At 34.5% G+C, this 23,745-nt stretch overlaps 1 non-coding gene and 1 pseudogene across 1 annotated transcript; one reads left to right on the forward strand and one right to left on the reverse strand.

Moving 5' to 3' along the window:
- Positions 1–1,481: 1,481 nt before the first annotated feature.
- Positions 1,482–23,745, forward strand: part of LOC112099481 — a 22,601-nt pseudogene continuing 337 nt past the window's right edge.
- On the reverse strand, positions 18,122–18,230 carry LOC112101626. Its single transcript, XR_002907649.1, has one exon. It is a non-coding gene; the product is annotated as a small nucleolar RNA R71 (small nucleolar RNA).

Below are 23,745 nucleotides of genomic sequence, written 5' to 3' on the forward strand. Positions count from 1 at the left end.
TTAAATCGATTTCAAATAATTTCTTTTCTCGCAATTAAATTTCTTTGTTTAACAAATTGACAACTAGATTTTAATTCCCTGTGGTTCGACCCTGGACTCACCGGCTTATATTATAATTAGACACTCTTATACTTGAGAGTAATATATTTTTAAGTCATGTCAAGTGTTTGACGCTGTTGCCGGGGAATTTCTTAAATTTAATCTCATTTTATTTTTTTATTTTGTCGATTATTGTTTACATTTTGTATTTTCCCTTCGTCATTTCTTTGTTTGGTTGTAATAATTTATTTCGTAAAGTTTCAATCAGCTCCCTTCTCTCTCTCATAATCATAGAATTGGCATAAAATTTATGAGAAACTTCGTTTAAGCTCCGAAACTTTTGCAAATCAATCCTCATACTGAATTTTTTCTTTAAATTTCTGCAATTTACTTTCCGCATTTATTTTAAATGGTCGGTTCAACCGCCTGGTTGTTATTTAAATTTTGTTCATTTATTTATTTTTGTTTATATGGTCGGTTCTACCGCCTAACATTTTAATTTTAGTTTATTTATTTTTGTACATTAATTTATTTAATTTGATGTTTTGTTATATGACTGGTTCTAAAATACCACCTAATATTTTGTTAATTGTTTCCTTTAATTACTTTATTTTTATGCCTGGTTTCGCCGCCTAATTTATTTTTTATTTATTTTCAGTTTGTTTATTATTTCGCATTTTTGTTTATTTTATTTCTAGTTTACTTTTATTTCTGCAATTTTCATTTAGTGTTTTATGCATCATTGGTTTAGTACACATCATTAGCATTGCATGCGTCATTGGTATCGTACAAATATTTGCAGATTAATTAGGAGATCACCTTCACCACCATTAGATATGGCTGACATAGGAGCTGAAAATTTTTTCAGAGCACGAAGATAACCAAGCCTTGCAAAATCTTCATGAACAACCTAGGACCCTTAGAGACTTCATGTATCTTACTAGAACAAGGTCACCACCATGCATAGTTTTCCCTCCTGATGCATCACGTTTTAATTTAAAAAATGGTATCATTCAACTTCTTCCTACTTTTCATGGTTTTGAGTCTGAAAATCCATATTTGCATTTAAGAGAATTTGAGGAAGTCTGTAACACATGTACTGATCAAAATTGTAGCATGAATATAATCAGGCTTAAATTTTTTTCTTTCTCACTAAAGGATAAAGCTAAAACTTGGCTACAAAATCGTAGGTCAGAATCTATCAGAACTTGGGATGACATGTAAGCATAATTTTTGAAAAAGTTCTCCCACCCCACAGAACAAATTCTTTCAAAAGACAAATCACCACATTTACTTAAAAACCAGGGGAAACCGTCTACCAATGTTGGGATAGATTTAAAGAACTATTTAACATTTGCCCACACCACGATTTTGAAACATGGAGATTAGTATCTTATTTCTACGAGGAATTAATATCCCAAGGTAGACAAGTCGTTGAAATGATGTGTAATGGTGAGTTTAAGGACAAAAGTCCTAAAGATGCATTAGATTATCTTAACTATATAGCAGAGAATGCACAACACTGGGATACAGTTGGATCTTATGAGTTATCAAGTAAATCCCAGTCATCTCCATCTGGTAAAGGCATGCATAACCTTAGGGAAGACCATGATTTTCAAGCCAAATTTGCATCATTAGCTAGAAAAGTTGAAGCATTAGAGTCGAAAAAGAATGATAATGTAAAGTCTGTTCAAAATATTTCATGTTATGTTTACGATTCTACTGACCATTCTACGCAGGACTGTCCAACTTTGCCAGCTCTGAGAGAAAGTTTGCATAAACAAGTAAATGTCGTTGATAATTTCAAAAGGCCAAACCCAAATCCATACTCCCAAACTTACAACTCGGGTTGGAGAAACCACCCAAATTTCAGTTGGAGAAATGACAACCACGCACAACCTTCACAACCAGTTCATCCATGTCAGAATTTCCAAAACCCCCAGAGTTACCCACCTTATATCCCACCACCAAGAAAAACTCTGTAAGACACATTGCATTCATTTATTGAAAAACAAGAGTCGAGCAATAACCAAACGATGCATATCTTAACCATTTTGACAGAAACTATCTCCAAAGTTACATCTGCTCTGACCGTGCGTGAAAAAGGAAAGTTTCCAGCTCAATCTGAACCAAACCCCTAGAGTCAACAACATCCTCAAATGGCAAATTCAGGAAACCGAATTATGAGTCAAGTTAAATCGGTTATAACCCTACGTGGTGGTAAAGTTGTCAAAAAACATATCCTAGACCCTCGAAAAACTAGTAAAGATTCAATTTATGAGAATAGGGAAGAGTCTGTCGAACCTTTAACCCATGAAGAAATAACCAACTCTCCTCTTATACCACCATTTCTTCAAGCACTAATCCAGCCAACGAAATCAAACAACAGCCAGGAAATTTATGAAGTTTTTAAACAAGTGAAGGTCAACATTCCATTGCTAGACGCCATTAAATAAATACCTTTTTATGCTAAATTTCTAAAAGATTTGTGCACAGTGAAAAGGAAACATAAGGTGCAAAAGAAAGCTTTTTTAGCAAAACATGTAAGTTCCATTCTCTTAACCAATAGTGTAAGGTTCAATTCTCTCACCTAAATATAGTAGAATTCATTTTGAGCTAACAAGCCCCTTTAAGTATTAAAATAATATTAATATATAATATTTATTTTTTAAGAGAAGTAGTGACATAAGTGATGATGCAATGACTAGGTAATAATGACATAATCTATGACATAAGTGATAATGTAAGAGAAGTTGTAGAGATAGATAAGAATTCTAGAGACTAGTAAGGTATTTATGAAGGATAATTTCAACCATTGCTCAAGAGTTGTGGTGGCAAAATCATAGCCATCCATTAGCCTTAAGGAATCCTATAAATACCCCCTAACCCCCTTTCATTTTCAATCCAACTTAGGAATTAAAACATTTGTTTAGGAGAGAATCAAAGCAATTGATAAGTTTACTCTCCTTATTCTCCATGAGATTTCTAATTACTCTATTTAGGGTTTATATTAGCATGATTTTAGATTGATACAGATTATAATACATGATTTAAGGTGTGTTTAGGTTTTGTTTAGGGTTTTGATTTATTGTGGGTTTTAATAATCAACCCTTGGTGTATTAAGCACACTTGACAAATTCTGGACAATATGAGTATCTCAAATTTAAACATATATTTTCTGAATGATTTTTCTTAAGAACTTTATATTTATGAAAACTAGACATGTAGGGCTTATTGATTAAATTTTGTTTCATAAGATTTGACTTTGTTTTCAATTTTATATGGACTTTTGAATTGAACATTAATACACTGGAAAACTATGTTTACAGCAAGGCAATCCAATTCATAAACTTATTTGTACTAGTAAATGAACTCGAAACATTCTTAAATTTTATATAGGCGTTGATACATGTGTCTAGTATTCCCGGTTTTAATTTCATAAGTTTCTAATCAGTATCAGATGTTATAAAATTGTCAGAATACATTCTGTTCGGTTACCATACTGTGAAACAATTTTGAATTTGTTAATTAATAAATAGTTTTGAAAATGTTTTTGGTATCGGATCCTCTTGGAAATTTTATATGAGGTACCCATGGATGTCCAAAATGGTTCTATAGAATATTATGTCATTTTGAGTTTAGATTGAGAGTTAAAATTTTAAGAATCAGACTAGTACGGGTATGAATTAGCAAATCAGATTTTTAGGATAAGTTATTAATAGTTATATCTTATATTTGTTAAGGTATAGGAGGTGATTGAGACTTTTAGAGACTTAGAGGTGTGTTAGTTCAAATCCCTTTATCAAGGTAAGTAACTTCATTCCTAATATACTGGATATGTATAATTATTTTGATATTATTAGAAGAGTTTTTATACTACTTAGTAGATCAATGGATTTTCATTGCAAAATCAGTTTATGAAAATGTTTTCAAATCTAAATCCTTTAAAAAAAATTTCATAAATGCTTTTCGATATGTAAATTATTTTATGACATGACTACCTTTTATAATTTTGTCTATAAAATATTCTGCAAGCCGAAATTATCGTTATGTTTTGAACCCATGTTTGATTCAATTATTGCTGATGGTATGAGATTCCTAATGTTTTGGCTCATTGTCCATAGTTATTCAGATTCTGATTCTGATTCTGATCGTAATATACGATATATCTATCTGGACCAGTACTGAGTTTCTGTTCTGAGTGTGCACACGATATTCTGAATTCTGTTTCTGGTCGGGTCACCGGGACTATATGTGACACTATGTGACATGAGCTACTATCTGTTTTCTGTGAATGTGATATCTGATTTACTTTCATAAGTAACTATGCTTTTGATATTTTGAGATACAGTGAATTTATGTTATTTTATCGTGATATATCGTTTTATGAAATTTATGAATTGTAACATATATGTTTTAAATAAAATAAGGCTTGCAATATTTTTGGTATCAGTTGGGCTAGTGTGTTAGGAATGGTTTTACTTACAGAATTAACGACTCACCCCTTGTAATTACTTTTTGTAGATTAAGTTCCGTTTGAAAGGTGTGCCTAGCCTTGGAGTTAGTAATTTCATTTCCGTTTGTTATTTGAATAAGAAGAGGAATGAACTGATGTTTCTATTTAGTTTATTTCTATTATGAACTTGTAATTTGGAGATTGAAACTTTTGTTATTGTTATGTTTTGGGAGAGATTATTTAGTGTTAGACGTTGCAATTTGTGGATTTGTTTGAATATGGGATGCCAAATCTCGTCTTTTGAGGGCTGGATTGCAAGATGCACCTATTACTTGGGAGTTATTTCTGGAGGCATTTCATGAAAAGTATTTTCCTGAATGAGTTCGACACCAGATGGAGGCTGACTTCCTAAAATTGACTCAAGGAACAAAGTGTGTTGCGGAGTATGAGGAGCAATTCACCGTTCTCTCTCGTTTTGCTCCTATCTTGGTTGCTATGAGGGTAGTAAGTAAAGACAGTTCCTGGAAGGGTTACGTCCTAACATTAAAGGGCGATTGACCATCCTTAATATTAACAATTATGCCGATTTAGTGGATCGAGCAATTCTTGAGGAGAAGGATATTCTTGAAGCTCAAATTACAAGGGATCAGATAAATAAAAAAATCGACAAGGTGGACCACAAAATGTAAATTCTTATAGACAGGGCATTAAGTCCAATAAGCATATTGGTAGAAGTAACAAATAGGATAATGAGGGTGTTCGGGATGACACCTCTCGAAGGAACTACCCCATTTGTCGACATTGTGAAAAGAGACACCCTGGTGAATGCCATTGGAAAACTGGAGCTTGTTTTGCTTGTGGAGAAACTGGGCATATGATTATGGATTGCCCAAAGAGACATAGCGAGACTGCAAATACTCAAACTAATGAAGAGCAGAAGAAGAACCAAGGGTGCAAGGGCGTGTCTTTGCGCTAACAGAGAAAGATGCCGAGGTGTCTAATGATGTAGTATCAGGTACATTATCCTTATTATCTAGAGAAGCCAAAGTTCTTTTTGATCCTGGTGCTACACATTCATTTGTATCTTGTGTGTTTGCCCGTTATGCTGATGTGCCTATCACACCACTAGATGATCACGTGTCAATTAGTACCCCTATGGGGGATTGCCAGTTAATAGATCATGTCTATAAGTCGTGTGTGATCATATTGTGTGATAGAGAATTTCTTGTGGATCTCCTATCTTTAGAGATGCATGATTTTGATTTGATTTTGAGGATGGATTGGTTAGGACCTTATAATGTTTCAATAGATTATTTTGCTAAGGAAATTATTTTTCGCCTATCTGGCGAGGAAGAATTTCATTTTCAAGGGAATTATAGGAATCATAAAGGTTTGATTTCTATGGTTAAGGCATTGAAAATGTTAAAGAAGGGGTGTGAAGGATTTTTAGCGTATGTAATTGCTGACCATCTCGATGGGGCATGCCTTGAAGACATACCTATTGTAAGGGAGTTTATTGATGTATTTCCTGAAGATCTTCCTGGACTACCCCCAGATCGAGAGGTTGAGTTTACTATAGAATTAGTCCCTGGTACTACTATTGATTGATTTATATAATCAATTATTATCAATGCCAATGTGCAAGTAGTAGACACAAGAAGTAATAAAGTGATGAGTGTTCAAGATTGTCTCTACAGGGATTGATGTTACTCAAAATGCTAAAACAATCACAATAATGCACGTCAACTAAAGACCAAAACAAACAATTGCCAAATAATTCTATTGTAAATAATAATTGTGAAAGATGGGAATTAAAGCAATATCGTAATAAAATAAACTTAATTAAATGTGTCCAAGGTTCAATTAAGAATATAGTAGTTGAATGATCAAACTCTCCTAATGGGGTGACTGTTGATTACCGAATTAGCACTAGTTGTTATGATAAGTGCTACAGCACTGGGTAGAACAAATCTGCATCCGCAGCTATCGCATGTTGAAAATCTCATACTTTTAAATCTACTAACAATGACCAGTTGCTCATAAATTTAATGTATGGCTTTATGATCTTTAATCTCTCTACCCTACAAGGTGAACATTTATGTCTAGGATATCACAAATCTTAATTTCAAGTATTGCCCTTATGGGATTTAAGATAACCTAATCCAGGAAACTCAATTTAAGAACAATTAATACTCTAATAATGTCTGCTAAGACATGCCCTTTTGCTGCTCTATGTTAACTGAAACTATTAAATGGGTGGTCAATCGAAATAACAGTTATGTCATAAAAACTATTAGAGTATAATACTACAACATTATCATAACATCATATATGAACAGTCAAGAACCCATTGGATTATTTGTCACTCAACTACAAGTAAATTCAGCTCATATTCTAAATGAGAAAAATGAACATAAATATACTAATCGCAGAATACATCAAATCAATCAAAGGAAGAAAGATAATATGAGTTGAGCACAATGAAAGTCTAAGGATCCTCCCCGGTGCTTCAATGATGCCGAACAACCCTCCTTAATCTTGATCTTCTTATTGCCTTTGTAATTGTTTTTGAATGATAATTCCACCGCCGCTTCTATGTGGTGCATGCCTCCTTTATATATTTGCAAATTAGATTTTCCGAATCAATGCCCATGCGCGTGCCTGTGTTTAAATTAGGAAACATATAGATTGTAATTTAATTGCTGACCCGCGCCTATATTTTCTCCCGCGCTTCTCCCAGATTGCTGCAGCATTGGTTGCTCTAACATCCGCAACAGCACTTGTGTCATTTCCGATTGTGCTTTCCTTATTTTGTGATCATCTTCTTTCCTCCTCTTTCTTATCTAATGTCTCCGCATCCTTTTATGAATTTAAAACCTACAAATTAAAACCTGTTTTTGGCACAAATTACTATGATTCAAGCAAAACTTGTTAAGACTCAACTAAAATGAATGTTTATGCAAAAGTTCACCAAAATGTAATCAAAATACATTATTTGCTTTCTAAATGGCCTTTATTCAAGTCTAGAACAGATGTAATAACTCTAATTTCCTAGAGTTATCACACCCCCAAACTTAAACTGTTACTTGTCCTCAAGTAATGACACCTACTAACATTTCCCGTAAACAAACATGTACACAACTTCAGCTCTTTTATCCAATTTGCAAAGATTCTTCCACCTTCAGATCATAATCCCAATCATACAAAATGCCCATAGTAAATCAGTTCTAGACTTAAGCTTCTTTCTGTCCATATTGTGTGTGTGCTGCCTTTGTGATTAAATTCCATAGATGCTGTAACATTACCAAAGGGCTGCATAAATTTCAGCATTAATATACTTCATTCTTACAAGGGGTAGCATAATTTTCACATATTCAAACTGTGATAGCTTTAATATTGATAACCTGGGGGATAATCAACCTCCTCACTGTAACATTTATTTTTCATGTGAATGTCAATCATTTGTAATGATGACACCCAATTACTCAAGCCATGCTCAGATCAGAGTTGCTGCAGCAATATCTGTAGTATAATCTTATCTCAAGGTATCTTTGACTCAAGGCTGAACATGGGGGTCATGAACAGACCTGGCTACTCAATGCCTTAGATAGAAGACTTTTTTTTTTTTTAGTATAAGCTACAACACTGCTCATAACTCTTGCTACTTTTTTACACATTTCTACATATGGGGTGCATACTCAGATTTGGTTACTCAGCAACTTAAGCCATTGGAGCAGAGTTTTATTTCATAAATATCACAGTCAATTAGCATGTTTCTCCCTTTAAACTTAAGATATTTTCTACTCTTTTGGTTTTGCTCTAGCAGTCTCATACAACTCAATCAAGGGCTAAGTGTTGGGACATAATTTCACTTATATCTATAACTATCTCTACTTGGCATTCTCATAAATACTGAATAGTACTCAATTTATCTTTATTAGGTTTTCAAATCCCTACACAAATAACAGATAATAGAGCTTCACACAACACAAACATAAACACATACATAAAACACATGCATTCGGAAACACCCCCCCAAACTTGAGAGATATTGTGTCCTCACAAGCAAACAAAATATAAACACACAAATGGACAAACAAATCTTTTTTTTTAAGAACAAGAAGGAAACTAGTGAGATAAAAGTACTCCCCTGTGGTGGGGACTACAGCCCATGATGTGATGTTATCAGCGCTTCTTGGATGCGCTACACAGCTTATCCTTTGGTGAAGCCTTTGGGGAGGTAGCTGGCAATGTCTTTGTCTTTTTTGTTGCAGGGCTGGTGAGAGGAGTTGTGGCTGGGGTTACTGTAGCAGTACCCGCAGATGTACTGCCTTTTCGTTTGTTGGATTGTCTTGGACTGGTGCGGATAGGCTGGCTAGGACTTGGTTGTGGAGTCTTTTGAGTCAATGCGTCAGCTGCCTAGCCCTAGGCTGTGATGGTAGCTATTACTTCAAGTAGTTGCTTGGCTTGCTTAGATGTAGGCATGGCTCTAACTGCTGCAGCAGCTAACTCAGCATCAACTTGCTCCATTTCATCGTCAGAGGCTGGAGGTATTGCCATTTTTGCTTTACCCTTGGCCTTTCCTTTGCCTACAAAGACTGGAATAAGAGGTTCCACGTCAAGGTTTTCCTCCTCCTCTTCTTGAATAATGTGCTGCTTCCTAGTTTTGGACTGGGTAGGGATGGGTGGTTCCTCACATTCTTGCTCTGAATTATCCTCTGCCTCTGAGGGTGAGCTATCAGTCTCAGATTTGTCACCTTCGTCCTCAGGTGGGTTAGATGGTTCAGCATCTTCTGAGTCAACTTCTGCTGGTGGTTCAGCTGCAGCTTGCTCTGCTGGCTCATCTAAAGCAGTGGCTTCTTCACTAGTTTCTGCTGGAGCACCTGTGGTGCTGGTGTCAAAATTATATTGCTGGAACATGGAAACAGGGAAGTTCCGATGATTGCATTTCATGTACTTAGCAAATTTGTGTAGTTGTCTATCTAGGTGCTGTAGATAGCTCCAAAACTGACCATTTTCCCTCTGTTGAGCTTCCACACATTGATTGATACTGGCGCTGAGTGCTTGGATGGTATGTTCTAAGCCAAGAGTTCGTCGTGCTCCTGTTACAGCAGCTGGTTCAGTGGTTGTTCCAGCACTCTCACCAGCAACTCTTTCAACTGTTCGTGCCGTAAAGACACCCTCATTCTTGACATGATCATCGCTGGCTTTAAGACGAACACCTAAAACTACACAAATGATAGTGACAAGTGAAGGAAATAGCAAAGCAGCAGTTCGATGAGTTTTGGCTGCACATTCTCGGATTTCTTTTGTAATGATGCTACCCACGTCTATGGGGAGCCCTTTAACAAGGACATATAGCAAAACCAATCTTTCTTGTGAAACCGTAGTAGTGTGAGTGGTGGGCATAAGTCTAGATTTCAAAAATTTCACCCACACCTTAGCAATAGGTTTCAATCTATCCTGTTAACTACACGCCCTTCCTCGTTAACTCAGGATGCCCCTTTGATGGTAAGAGTTGTAAAAATGGTGGTTCACTTTTTCGGGGTTAACTTATCACGCAATTTAGCATACTCACAAGTAATCTCAGCAGGTAAGTTATAAAAAGTATTGATAACACGAGAGTCCAATGGAACAAGTGTATTTCTTACCCAGATGTTGTGTTGATCAAGACTTACCAAATTGGCCTAAAATTCTTTTATCACCGATAGTACAGGATTTCGAGGGTGTTTGCAAAACTCTAGCCATCCTCGCTTTGCTGCAGAATTATGAATTGTTTTCACAATTCCAGTGAGTTGGTCTGGAAATTAAAACCCTTTTTCTTCCAGAATCCTGCGTGGCTCTATGAATTCTTCGTATTTTTCTTCGGCATAGTAACTCTGGAATCGTGATGGATCTTTGAGGCGGCTCGCTGTTTTCTTATATCGCGGCATTGCTGTAGCAGTAACAAAGTTAGGCTACTGTTCCTGAGAGCCAAAAGAAAATAAGTGTTAAAGAATTAGGAGAGTTGGACTTGCAAAGGAGATGGGGAATAGTGGCTTGGACACTAAGCACGGTGACTCCTTTTATAGTGGGCTGTAATTTGAAGATAACTACAATAATTAGAGATAATTTAGGGAATAAAATATTTGAATTAAATGTGCATATCCCAAAATTATCGGTTATTGAAATTAAAGCTGTGATTTTGGAGATTTGTTTCCGCAATTTCTATCCGTATCCGAGCGTCCATCTGTCACGATTTCATCTCCAACGGTAAGTGAAAGCTCCAGCATTTAATTTACTGTAACGGGAAAATTTGTTGCTGCAGCCCCTATTTACTTATTCCAACAACGGCCACAGTATCCATACCAAAGCATCTGACACGTGGTTTTTGTCCTCTAAATTCTGCCACCAGATACTTGCACTTGTCAATATGAAATTCAATTGTCACATTTACTTCAAACTAAAATTAAGTCTAAAATTATTAAAATAAAATAGATTAAATTAAATCGAAAAGAAGGAATGCAATAATGTAAAAAGGATAAAAATAAATGGTTAACATGGCAAAACAAGATTAAATTAAATGGTGAAGAGGGAGAGTTGTTTATGAAACCAAAAGATATCGAAATTGGTTTGAAGTGGCTGCTTCCTCAATGGGCTGCCTCCCATGAAGCGCTTGATTTAAGGTACTTCAGCCTGACCTTCTGTCTTTGCTCAATAGTGGGGTTCTTGAAGGGATAACACCTCCTTTGACCCTTCTGCTGCTGGGTGTATGTAATGCTTAATCCTGTGCCCATTAACCTTGAATTTGTGATCCGTTTGTTCATCTAAAAGATCAACAGCTCCATGAGGGTAAGATTTCAATAGCTTAAACGGGCTAGACCATCGTGACTTGAACTTTCCCGGAAACAACCTTAGTCTTGTATTGTAGAGCAACACTAATTGACCAGGGATGAACTTCCTGTGTTGAATATGCTGGTCATGCCAATTTTTTGTTCTCTCTTTATAAATTTTTGCATTCTCATATGAAAACAACCTTAATTCATCAAGCTCACAAAGTTGAAGCTTCCTTTGTTCTGCTGCAGCATGCATGTCCCAATTTAGTTTCTTCAGTGCCCAGTGTGCTTTATGCTCTAGCTCTAGGGGCAAATGACAAGCCTTGCCATAAACAATTCGGTAAGGAGACATGCCGAGTGGGGTTTTGTATGCTGTTCTATAGGCCCATAAAGAGTCATGCAAATGTAAAGACCAATCTTTCCTTGTTGGGTTCACCACTTTTTCTAAGATCTTTTTAATTTCTCTGTTGGACACTTCAACCTGACCATTGGATTGTGGGTAATATGCTGTTGCTATCTTGTGTCTGACTCCATATTTCATCATTGCTACAGCAAAGATTTTATTGCAAAAATGTGCGCCTTCGTCACTAATAATTGCTCTAGGAGTACCAAACCTGGAGAAAACATTTTTTTGAAGAAAAGTCACCACGGTTTTAGCATCATTGGTAGGTAATGCTGTAGCTTCCACCCACTTGGAGACATAGTCTACAGCAACAAAGATATATAAGTTTCCAAAGGTCCCATGAAATCTATTCCCAAAACATCAAAAACTTCTACTTCCAGTATGTTGGTCAATGGCATCTCATGTATGCTGATTATGTTCTCTGTCCTTTGACACCTGTCACAACATTTAACAAATTCATAAGCATCTTTAAAAATAGTGGGCCAATAATAACCTGATTGTAAAATTTTGGCAGCTGTTCTGTGACCACCAAAATGTCCTCCATATGCTGCAGCATGACATGACTCTAGTATATGAGGTATTTCTTCTGCTGCAACACATCTTCTTATTACTTGATCCGAGCATAGCTTATATAAATGTGGGTCATCCCACTGGTAGCTTTTAAGATCATGAAGAAATTTCTTTTTCTCTTGAAACTTCAGCTCAGGTGGTAGTAACCCACTTACTAGATAGTTAGCAAAGTCTGCATACCATGGAGATTCTAACTGCTGCAGCATCTGTGCTTGCTGTATTGCCAACAGCTGTTCATCAGGAAAAGTTTCAGTGATGCCCTTCCTTGTCAATGTACTAGTGTCTGCTTCCAACCGTGACAAGTGGTCTGCCACTTGATTCTCAGTCCCCTTTCTATCTTTAATTTCCAGATCAAATTCTTGAAGTAATAAGATCCATATGATTAGTCTTGGTTTGGCATCCTTCTTTGAAATTAAATATTTGATGGCTGCATGGTCTGTGTAAACAGTTACTTTAGTACCTACCAGGTAAGCTCTGAATTTGTCAAAAGCAAAAACCAATGCTAGCAACTCTTTCTCTATAGTGGTGTAATTGATCTGAGTTGGAATGAAAGTTTTGCTTGCATAGTATATAGAATGAAAAACCTTATCCTTCCTTTGCCTTAATACTGCTCCCACAGAATGATCACTAGCATCACACATCAATTCGAATGGTAAATTCCAATCTGGAGATATAACTACTGGAGCAGTGATCAAGGCTTTCTTTAATTCTCCAAATGCTTGAAGGCATTCTTTGTCAAAGTGAAATTGTTTATCATGCTCCAGCAATGAACATAGAGGCTTGGCTACTCTGAAAAAATCCTTGATAAATCTTCTACAGAATCCAGCATGACCCAGAAAACTCATAATACCCTTTACTGAGGTTGGGGGTGGCAGTTTATCTATGACCCAGCACTATTCCTTCTTGCACTATGAAATGAAACTTCTCCCAATTAAGTACTAAGTTGGTCATCTCACATCTTTTAAGAACTTCTTCCAAGTTTTGTAAACAATTACCATATGTCTCTCCAAAAACTGAAAAACCATCCATGAAAATCTCCAAGGTCTGCTCTACCATATCAGAAAATATAGACATCATGCATCTCTGAAAAGTTACTGGAGCATTGCATAACCCAAATGTCATTCTTCTGAAGGCAAATATTCCATAAGGACAAGTAAATGTAGTCTTCTCTTGATCCTCTGGTGCTATAGCAATCTGCTTGTAGCCTGAATACCCATATAAGAAATAGTAGTATTGTTTTCAAGCAAGTCTGTCCAGCATATGATCTATGAATGGAAATGGGAAATTGTCTTTCCTTGTTGCTTTATTGAGCTTCCTGTAATCCATACACACTCTCTATCCAGTCACTGTCCTTATAGGAATAAGTTCATTCTTCTCATTAGCCATTACTGTTATCCCTCCTTTCTTTGGAACACACTGAACTGGGCTTACCCATGAACTGTCTGATATTGGGTATATGATTCCAGCATCTAACCATTTGATGATTTCCTTCTTCACCACTTCTTTCATAATAGGATTCAGCATTCTCTGGTGCTCCACCGAATTGCTGGAACAGTCTTCTAAAAGGATCTTATGCATGCATATTGATGGGCTGATACCTTTTATATCTGCCATGGTCCATCCAATTGTCTTCTGTATTTTCCCAACAAATCTACTAGGCTTTGTTCTTGACCTGCATCCAATGTAGAAGCAAGGATTACAGGGAGTGTGTTGTTTTGACCAAGATAAGCATACTTTAAATGTGAAGGTAACAGTTTTAATTCAAAACTAGAGGGTGATTCAATAAATGGTAAAGTTGTTTTTACTTCCTTGTCTGAAAGATTCAGGTGTTCAATAACCCTGTTGTGCCCATTAGATTGTTGTTTGTCCATCTAATCTGTTTGAATTGCTACAACATCTTCCTCTTCAACCTCCTCAAAGGTGGTGACTTTGTTAAATAAATTACTGCAGCATCTGTCCAGTCTGTCTGCTACAACAAGATCCACTAACTTAGGAAATTGCAATCATCTATTTCATCAGGGTTTCTCATGGCCTTTAGTACATTGAATGTGACTTGCTGATCATTCACTCTCATAGTCAGCTCTCATTTCTGCACATCTATCAAAGTCTTTCTGGTTGCTAGAAAATGTCTGCCAAGTATAATGGGTACCTCTTTGTCAGCTTCAAAATCCAGCATAATGAAATCCACTGGAAAAATGAATTTGTCAACCTTCACCAGTACATCCTCTACTCCAAGCTGCTTAAATATAGATAATGGCATCAAGTTGATATTAGCTCCCAAATCACAAAGTGCTCTGCCAGCATACCTATTCCCTATAGAGCAGGGTATTGTAAAACTGCCTGGATCTTTTAATTTTGTGGGAATTTTACTCTGAAGCATATGGCTGCTTTCCTGTGTTAGAGCAACAATTTCAAACTCTCCCAGCCTTCTTTTTCGTGCCAAGATATCTTTTAGAAATTTTACATAATTTGGCATTTGCTCCAAAGCTTCCACAAAAAGTATGTTTATGTGCAGTTGCTTCAACACTTCTAGGAATTTACTGAACTGCTTGTCTTGTTTTTGCTTCTGGAACCTTTGAGGGAAGGGTGGTGGATGTCTAAACTGCTGGTTAGATTCAGGAGATACCAAACTCTGTTTGTTTAAGTTGGTGCAAGTTGTGGCTATTGGTGTTGTAACTTCTTTTTCAGCAAGATCTGGTTGATTTTCTTTTGCAGTTGCTGTGGCTGGGTCCCTTGCATCAGTGTCTTGATGGGGAGTCTGCTGTAACATGCTTCCCTTTTGAGTTGGTTTTTGAGCTGAAATGCCTTCCATCCCATTTTTGGTCACCTCAACTGAGATATCAACATGCTTTCCAGATCTCAGACTAATCACTTTGCAGTGTTCCTTGCTCTCTCTCCTATGATCTTCTGTGCTGCTAGGTAAGCTTCTTTGAGTTCTGCTGCTCATTGCTGTAGCTAATTGTCCCATTTGGTTATCAAGGTTTCTTGATTAGTATTAAAAATTGTTTAATTATCAAGCGATAATATGTTATTTTATGCTTATGTTATAATTTATATTTGTGTTTATGTAATATATTATGAATTATTAATTATGTTTTAAATATATTTAATTTTGTGTATTTTTATGTGTTTATTAGGAAAAATATTATTTTCACGTACTTCGAGGCTCCAAACAGATAAACAGAGGTCAAATTTGGATTCCGGAGGTCCGAAAACCTTAGGATCAGTCAAGATTGGCTTAAAATTGGACTTGTGTAAAAAAAATTGACTTTTTTCTGTTGACCGAGCACTGATTGGATGATGAAATGAGCTTACAATAGATATGAGTGCATGGGATAGCTGGTAATTTTGACTAAATCTCAACCGTTCATGATTCAATGGCCATGATTGTGCCACGTGGCAATGGTTGGTGAAGCAAGTTGGAGGATCCGAATCTTTGTATTCGGGTCGACCCGATCCACCCATTAACACGCCAAATCTCAACCGTTCTTTGGGCAAATCGGACAAGTCAAATGATGCCACGTGTGATGTTGACTTTTGAAGTTTGACCAGCCATTGGATCTTGATCTAAAGGTTGTGAGGAGCACATGCATGAAGCTTATGATGGACCGCAAAGCACTGGATTATGAATTTATTTTTCTATAAATAGAGCCTCATTTTTATGTTTTTAATCATCTCTCTACAACTCTTTTCTTCTCAAATTCTCTCCATCTCCTTGTAATCTTGATTTCCAAGTGTGTTTTTAATATTTTGTATAATTATTTTTATAAATAAAATTAGTTTTATTTCCAATTTTAGTTGTTTTTATTTCTTTTAATTATAAGTAATTCAATTTTACTACTTCTTTTTATTTTAATTATGCTTAAATAAATAATATTAGTTAGGGGAAGGTGAAACTCTTAGGAAATAAATATAATTTAAGCAAATTCTATTTTTAATTTTATAAATTAAATTATTTTCTATTTAATTTTATACATATTTTATATTTTGAAATTTTGATTTATTGTAGACAAACAAATGAATTTGGCACAATAAATTCTTAATATCTTAATATAAGGTATGGTAAAATGGTATTTTGACTTATTGTCGACAAATTAAATTTTGGCACAATAAATACTTAATCCATCATAAAATTAAAGGAAAAATAATAATAATTTATATAATTAATCTTTTGGGCAATAAATGTAAAAAAAGGGCAAAAAGAATTTATTAAGTTTTATTTACTTCTAAGAGTGGATCCATAACTCTAACTAGTTTAATTTCATAGTTTCATTTAAATTAAGTTGTTTATATTTAAGTTTTAATTTCAATTTTTAGTTAAAATAAAGTACACGAATTAAATCTTTTCTCTGTGGATCGACCTCGGACTCACCGAGTTATAATACAACAAAACACTCTTATACTTGGGAGTTAAAAATTACTTTTAAGTTGTGTTAAGTTTTTGGCACCGTTGCCGGGAAATTTTTTTTTATTTAGTTTGTTTTTCCGTTTTTTATTTTTCTCTAATATGTAAAATTTTGTTTGCCCCCTTTTACTTTTCTTAAATTCTCTTTTGTCCCCATATCTTTCATAATTCTCGTTTCAACCCAACAATTCCCGTTTCTAGCCCAATCGTCTGGTAATTACATTTTGACCCCAACATCTTTCAATCGTTTCACTTTCATCTCAAATTGCTCAATTCTAGACTTCTAAAAATTATAGTTTGACCATAAAATTAAAAATAATTTGCAATAGAATCCCTAGACGAAATTCCTCAAAATAATCAAGACTTGGACATACTTTGGACATATTTGGACTTATTTTGGACTTAATTTGGACCAAAGTAACTTTAACTACTAACTCTAATTACTAACTCTTAACTTACTAACTGCTAATTCCTAACTTTTTTTAATTTCAGTTATTTAATTTTCTGCATTTATTTTATTTCGTATTTATTTATTTTTGCTTTATTGGTGGGTTTAACCACCAAACTAACTACTAACTCTTAATTTTTATTTTCAGTTATTTAATTTTCAGTGTTTATTTAATTTTGTATTTTTTTGCTTTATTTTTTTAATTGGTGGGTTCAACCACCATTTTTTTATTATTTTTGCATTTATTTATTTATTTTTTACTTTGTTGGTGGGTTCAACCACCATTTTTTTTTCTTTTTCTTTCTTTTGCATTTATTTTATACTTAATTTATTGTTAATTGGTGGGTTCAACCACCAAAATTGTTATTTAATTTTCTTTTGTACACTTATATTATTTGCATATTTAATTTTTTTATTTTATTTTGTTATCAATTTGTGTAAATATTATCTTTATAATATAACCATTGCATGAGACGTTGGTCTTGATCTTCAAGTGGCAGGTTAATTCGTAGATCTCAATCTCCACCACCAATCATGGATGAGAATCAAGGCGAAAACGTTTTGGGCGAATTTAATCCTCAAATTGATTAGGGAGACAACCAATCTCAACATGGGCACGATCAAAATCAACCAAGAACTCTGAGAGACTACATGAATCCAACCAGAACCGGAGCACCGTCGTGTATAGTATTTCCTCCAGAAGCATCTCGATTCAACTTTAAACCAAGTATTATCCAACTTTTACCAATATTTCATGGTTTAGAATATGAGAATCTGTACTTGCATCTAAGAGATTTTGAGGAAGTTTGTAATACATACACGGACCAAAATTGTAGCATGAACATAATTAGATTAAAGCTTTTTCCTTTTTCATTAAAAGATAAAGCTAAAACTTGGCTACAAAACCTTAGATCTGGATCAGTAAGAACTTGGAATAACATGCAAGAACAGTTTTTGAAAAAATTCTTTCCACCTCATAGAAAAAATTCTTTTAAAAGGCAAATCACTTATTTCACTCAAAAAAATGGAGAAACATTATACCAATGTTGGGATAGGTTTAAAGAGTTGCTTAACATCTGCCCACATCATGGTTTTGAAACTTGGCGATTGGTCACTTACTTCTACGAGGGCTTAATACCCCAAAGTAGACAGGTTGTTGAAATGATGTGTAATGGTGAATTTAGGGATAAAAATCCTGAAGATGCACTAGATTACCTTGACCAATTAGCTGAAAATGCACAACATTGGGATACTGTTGGAACTTTTGAATTGACAAATAAGCAACAATCATCTCCATCTAGTGGAGGAATCCATAACCTTAGGGAAGATCATGATTTACAAGCAAAATTTGCATCCCTAGTTAGGAAAGTTGAAGCTTTGGAGCATAAAAAGAGTGATCAAGTAAAATCTGTTCAAGAAATTGCATGTAACATATGTAATTCGAATGATCATTTCACTTAAGAGTGTCCCACTTTGCCTGCACTTAAAGAATGTCTAAATGATCAAGCTAATGTCATTAACACTTTCAATAAACCAAACCCATATTCACAGACTTATAATCCTGGTTGGAGAAATCATCCGAATTTCAGTTGGAGGAATAATAATAATGCACAATCTTCACGAGCACCACCTCCACAAAATTTCAAAATCCTCAGCCTTATGCACCATATGTTCCATCACCCTGGAAAAATCTGGAAGACACAATGCATTCATTCATTAGAAAGCAAGATGTTATTAACAATCAAAATGCACAAACTTTTTCTAATTTGAAAGATACTCTTGTTAAAATTGCTTCTGCACTCACCATTCAAGAAAAAGGAAAATTTCCAGCTCAACCACAACCAAATCCTAAAATTCAATAAAATCCACCCACAGACCAAGTCAAGTCAGTTATAACTCTTCATAGTGGTAAGGTTCTTGATAGACCTATGCCTGAACCTTATGAAAATGATGAAAATTCAAATGGTAAGGAAGGACTAAATGAACTTACACCTAGTGAAGAAATAACTAGTGTTCCACCTGAACCACCATTTCTGCATGCATTGAATAAACCAAGGAAATCAAACCACTCTTTTGAAATTTATGAAATCTTTAAGCAAGTGAAAGTTAACATTCCTCTATTAGATGCAATCAAGCAGGTTCCTTCATATGCCAAATTTTTAAAGGACTTGTGCACTGTTAAGAGGAAATTGAAGGTAAGAAAGAGTACTTTCATGGCCGAACAGGTAAGTACAATTATGTCTACTAATAATAAGTTGAAACATAAAGATCTTGGTTGTCCTACCATTTCTTGTATTATTGGTAACCACAGAATTGAGCATGCTTTACTAGATCTTGGTGCTAGTGTTAATTTGCTTTCACATTCAGTTTATCTTCAACTTAATCTTGGTGAGTTAAAATCAACTTCAACTACACTTTTGCTTGCCGATAGATTAGTTAACGTACCAAAAGGAATAGTGGAAGATGTTTTAGTACAAGTTGATAAATTCATCTATCCTGTAGATTTTATTGTCTTGGAAACTGAACCTGTTGTGAATAATTACAAACCAATTCCTGTAATTTTAGGTCGACCATTTTTAGCAACTACTAATGCTTTGATTAATTGTAGGAATGGTTTAATGAATTTATCTTTTGGGAATATGAATTTGGAATTAAATGTTTTCAACATGTGCAGGCAACCTAATGAAAAAAATGAGAATGAAGATGATACTGATGAACAAAAGGAATTGTTTGAATCTTGTATCAAAGAAAATATTCAAAAAGGGGATTTTTCTAAACTCTCAAATGTTTGTTTAGTTAATTCAATTGAGTCAAATAAGCAACTTGAACTAAATATTTCTAATATAAATTCGTTGCTTGATTCTGTGCAGACTTCACAAAATTATGATGACGAGCCAAAATTTGAGGAACTTGGAAGTATTGAAAAGACAGAACAACAACAAGCACCTAAAATGGAATTGAAACCTTTGCCTGAAGGATTGAAATATGCTTTTCTTGGAGAAGAACAAACTTATCCTGTTGTGATTTCATCTACTTTAACAAGCGACCAAGAAGGTAAGTTACTAACTGTTCTTAAAAAGTATAAAAATGCAATTAGATGGACTTTAAATGATATTAAAGGCATTAATCCCTTAATCTACACATATAGAATTAATTTGGAAGAAAATGCTAAAACATGTCTACAACCTCAAAGAAGATTAAACCCACACATGAAAGAGGTAGTCAAAACAGAAGTCCTTAAATTGCTTGATGTGAGAATTATCTACCCTATTTCTGATAGTAAGTGGGTAAGTCCTACACAAGTAGTGCCTAAAAAATCTAGAATCATTGTTGTTAAAAATGAAAAAGGTGAATTAATTCCAACACGAATTACATCTAATTGGCGCATATGCATTGATTATAGAAAATTAAATGAAGCAACTAGAAAAGATCATTTTCCATTACTATTCCTTGACCAAATCTTAGAAAGAGTAGCAGGACATCCCTACTACTGTTTTTTAGATGGATATTCGGGTTATTATCAAATATTCAAATTCCTATAGCACTTGAGGACCAAGAAAAGACCACATTTACATGTCCTTTTGGAACATTTGCATTTAAAAGAATGTCATTCAGGCTTTGTAATGCTCCTGCAACATTTCAAAGATGTATGTTAAGCATTTTTTGTGATATGGTTGAACATTGTTTAGAGGTCTTTATGGATGATTTGACTGTGTTTGGGAATTCTTTTGATGATTGCCTTGATAATTTGGAGAAAATTTTAAAAAGATGTATTGAAAAAGAACTCGTGTTGAATTGGGAAAAATGTCACTACATGGTTACTTCTGGAATTGTTTTGGGTCATGTTGTTTCTATTAAAGGAATTGAAGTTGACAAAGCAAAAATCGAAGTCATATCTAAATTGCCACAACCAAAAATAGTTAGAGATGTGCGATCCTTTTTAGGACATGCAAGATTTTATAGGAGGTTTATAAAAAACTTTAGTGCCATATCTAAACCACTTTGTAACCTCTTATTAAAAGATGCACCGTTTGAATGGAATGATGATTGCCAAAAATCTTTTGAAAAAATAATTTGTCTTTTAATATCTGCACCTATTATGCAATCTCCTGATTGGTCGTTGCCATTTGAATTAATGTGTGATGCAAGTGATTTTGCTGTTGGTGCCGTTTTAGGACAAAGAAGGGATAGTAAGCCTTTTGTGATTTATTATGCGAGTAAGACTTTGGATAGTGCTCAAATGAATTGTTCTACAACTGAAAAAGAATTACTTGTTGTGGTATTTGCATTAAACAAATTCCGTTTATATTTTCTTGGCTCTAAATCTATTGTGTTTACTGACCATGCTGCTGTGAGTATTTGATGAGTAAACAGGATGCCAAACCGAGACTAATTCGTTGGATTTTGTTACTTCAAGAATTTGACCTTACCATCAAAGATAAAAAGGGTGCTGAAAATGTTGTTGCTGATCATCTATCACGACTCACATCTGAATTCTACAATTATATAACACCCATAAATGATTCTTTCCCTGATGAATTTTTATTTTCTATTACTTCGATGCCATGGTATGCTAATATTGTTAATTTTCTTGTTACAGGTAAAATGCCTTTGCAATGGAATGCTCAAGAGAAGAAGAAATTTCTTGTTGAAGTAAAGAAATTTTATTGGGATGATCCTTATTTGTTCAAATATTGCCCATATCAAATTTTTCGGCGATGTATTCCTGATAATGATGTAAGTGGTGTCATTAATTTTTGTCATTCTGAAGCATGTGGTGGTCACTTTTCTTCAAGAAAAACTACTGCTAAAATTTTACAGTGTGGATTTTATTGGCCTACCATGTTTAAAGACACATATGAATTCTGCAAAAGTTGTGAAAAATGTCAAAAATTGGGATCAATTACAAAAAGAAACATGATGCCCTTAAATCCCATACTTGAAATTGAAATATTTGATTGTTGGGGAATTGATTTCATGGTTCCATTTCCATCATCTTTTGGATTTGTGTATATATTAGTTGCAGTTGATTATGTCTCAAAATGGATTGAAGCAATTTCTTGTCGAAATAATGATAGTAAAATTGTGGTTAAATTTTTAAGAGAAAACATTTTAAGTCGATTTGGAATCCCTCGAGCCATTATCAGTGATGGAGGTAAGTATTTTTGTAATAAGTCATTTGAGTCTTTAATGAAGAAATATGGAATTACACATAAAATTGCTACCCCTTATTATCCTCAAATAAATGGTCAAGTTGAATTAGCAAATAGGGAGATAAAACAAATTTTGGAAAAAACGGTTAACCCAAACCAAAAAGATTGGTCTCTTATACTTAATGATGCACTTTGGGCTTACCGTACTGCATTTAAAACGTCATTAGGAATGTCACCCTATCGGTTAGTTTATGGTAAACCTTGTCATTTATCTGTTGAACTTGAACATAAATCACTTTGGGCTATTAAAGCTTTTAATTTAAATTTGGATGATGCTGGTAATGTGCGAAAATTGCAATTGAATGAACTTGAGGAATTAAGGAATGATGCATATGAAAATTCAAGAATTATTAAGGCAAGAACAAAAGCATTTCATGATAAAAGAATTTTTCGAAAAACATTTGAGATTGGTCAAAAAGTATTGCTTTATAATTCTCGTCTTCATTTATTTTCAGGGAAGTTAAAGTCAAAATGGAGTGGCCCATTTGTTGTAAAAAATGTATATTCATATGAGGCCATAGAAATTGAGAATCCAAAGAATGGTGTCACATTTAAAGTTAATTGTCAAAGATTAAAACCATATCTGGAACATCACCCACGTGACGAGGACATTGAAATTAATTTGGGTGAGACACCGAAATTAATTTGGGTGACCCACCAATTCTTGATTAAGTCTTTAATGATTTATTTTGTTTTATTTTATTTTGTTTTACTATTATTTTACCGTTTCATTGTTTGATTTTTTTTTCTTTTTCTCTAGATTGATGCACTGTACATATTTTTTTTAACATTGTTTTTCTTGTGTAAACGTGTTTGTTTGATAGTTGTACATTCTCTCATCAATTTTCATTTTACATCATGAGCACCTCAATGAGAAAATTCCTGTTCGCACATCTTAAAAGATTTCTGCGTGTGAAATTTCACTTAAGAGGCCTGATACAAAGCTGTAAATCCCATCCACTTTGGGATCTGCAACCACCAGAATTCGTGTCTTATGTTGAGGATCTAGAGGGACAACTCAGAACAGTAGAGAGTGGCATATATGAATTTCAATTGGAGCTTGACGTTAACTCAATGAGAGGACGAATGTAAGTTCATTTTCCTTTTATATTGTGTGTTTCTTTTTGCTCGCTTTCACGTTTGATTTGATTTTGCAGATTTGATTTTGGTGTATTTTGATTTATTTTCCCGTATAAATGGCGGATAACAGTACTCCGTGACTTCTTAAGTCGGTATCTTCAGTTTCCCACAATAACTGAAACCCCAAAATCAAACATGGAAGAAATACAACATAAACTCCATAAGCATTTTCCCTTTCTCCCTCAGAATGCCCTCAGGAAAATTTACAAAGCTCGTTGTGAACGACTGCGTTTGTTAATGATCAATGGCATTCCTC

This window comes from Citrus clementina, unplaced genomic scaffold, assembly GCF_000493195.1.
Source record: "Citrus clementina cultivar Clemenules unplaced genomic scaffold, Citrus_clementina_v1.0 scaffold_9, whole genome shotgun sequence".
Lineage (NCBI taxonomy): Eukaryota > Viridiplantae > Streptophyta > Magnoliopsida > Sapindales > Rutaceae > Citrus > Citrus x clementina.